Here is a 1,836-nt window from a genome sequence, read left to right as displayed (position 1 = left end):
CCTGCTGGCAGGCAAAAGGCATCCAGAGCCTGATTCAGCAGATTTGTGGTCAGAACTCTGAACCAAGTTAAGAGCGTCCTTTTGAAATGGGGGCCAGAGGGGACTTCCAAATGCCTGGAGGTTGCTCAGTGTCTTCAGCTCATTATCCTGTCCTCCCAAGTATGTCAAAGAGGAACTAGGCTCGTGTAAAAAGAGTGGGATTCCCCTTTTGGCTCACCGTGGATGTTTAAGCCTTTATTCTGAACATAATGTTCTTTCTTCCCCAGTTCTCCTTCAATCCTTTCTGCCTCTTTCCTCTTATAAAATAAACAAGGCAAGATTGCACTTATGGGCCCATCCCTGACCAGCAATTAGATCATCCACCAACGTTCTTGGTTTGGATGTTATCCCACCACTCATGTCCCCACTGCTTGGGGGTGCTAGAAGGGGGCTGAGATGGGCGGGGGAAGGGTAAGAGCATCCTGAGTTCTACGGCCCTACAGTACTTACTTGAGAGGAATACTCTCAGACAGAACCATATTTCTGGCCAGTAAACTATTCAGAGAATCACAGAATACTCTGTTGGTCTGGATATTCCAAGCTCTATCTGTCTCATCTTTTAAGCAAGGATCCTGAGATCCCTGACTATAAATATAAAATGAAAACTCAGTAAATGTGCATGGCTCGATCTTGAGAGGGCTCAAGGGGCTCACCTGAAGAAACCCAAATAGCTCCTGTCAGAGCTGAAACCAGCAAGCAGATTTCCCTAGGCAAAGTTCTTACTTGGAGATTGCAAGACTGTTTGTTTATGGATGTTCCTGTTGTGGCCCAGCTGACTTCCAGATCAAACAGATGTATGCCCAAACAAAAAAATCCCCAAGCACTTATTTCTAGGACATCATCCCCACTCACAGGCTTCTGAGCACAATGGGTCCAGGACATTGGGTCTGGGCTTTCCCACCCCTCTCCTCTACCTCTCTCTACCCCCACAAGTCCAGTCTTTGGGACAGAATTCGCTATACTCAAACCAACAGGCTGCTCTGCAAGGTCCTTATACAGTTGACCCTTGAACAACGTGGGTTTGAACTGTGTGGGTCCACTTATACATGGATTTCCCCCCGACACTAAATAGTACTACAGTACTACACAATCTGTGGTTGGTTGAATCCAGGATGCAGATATGGAGGGCTGACTATAAAGTTAAGTGTGGATTTTCAGCTGCAGGGAGTGTTGGGGTTTTTAACCCCCGGTCATTCAAGGGTCAACTATACTATTGACCAAGCGGATCCCATCTATACCACTCGAGTTTGCAAGTGTTTCTATCTGGTTTTGTGCTTCCAGAAATCCTGCAAAAAGACCCGCTTGGTGATTAAGGAATATACTTCTTATAAAGTTTTAGAGCCGATACCTGTCATGAATAAGACTGGCCCTGCACTTTCAGTACTCACCATCCATCCCGGCAGCCCCCAAGGCATTCAGTTGCTATAGGAGTGACTGTTAGCTACAGTGAGAGTCTTCCCCTTTCATCCATATATGAACATTTCTCCTCCAAGTTATGGGTCATTACTAACATTTGCATATAGTTCAGCTGTTTCCCACCTGCTATTATGCCAATTCAGTTGATCCTTACAACCATGTGAAGTCCTAAATCAAAAAGATCTTAATCTCTCTGCTATTAGATTTCTAATTTATTATAAAAGCAGTAAGTGCTTGCTCAAGGTAACTCGAGATGTGCAGCTAGAATTCCAAGTCTGACTTATTCATATCAAATCCAGGGTTCTTCCCACGTTTCATGCTTATCTTACTACATGACTTTTTCCTAGATGTTTAATTTATATATATATATATATATATATA

Source organism: Lipotes vexillifer, unplaced genomic scaffold (assembly GCF_000442215.2).
Source record: "Lipotes vexillifer unplaced genomic scaffold, Lipotes_vexillifer_v1.1 scaffold749, whole genome shotgun sequence".
NCBI classification, from domain to species: Eukaryota; Metazoa; Chordata; class Mammalia; order Artiodactyla; family Lipotidae; genus Lipotes; species Lipotes vexillifer.
The sequence above is the reverse complement of the archived record's forward strand: the minus strand, read 5'-3'. Positions refer to the sequence as shown.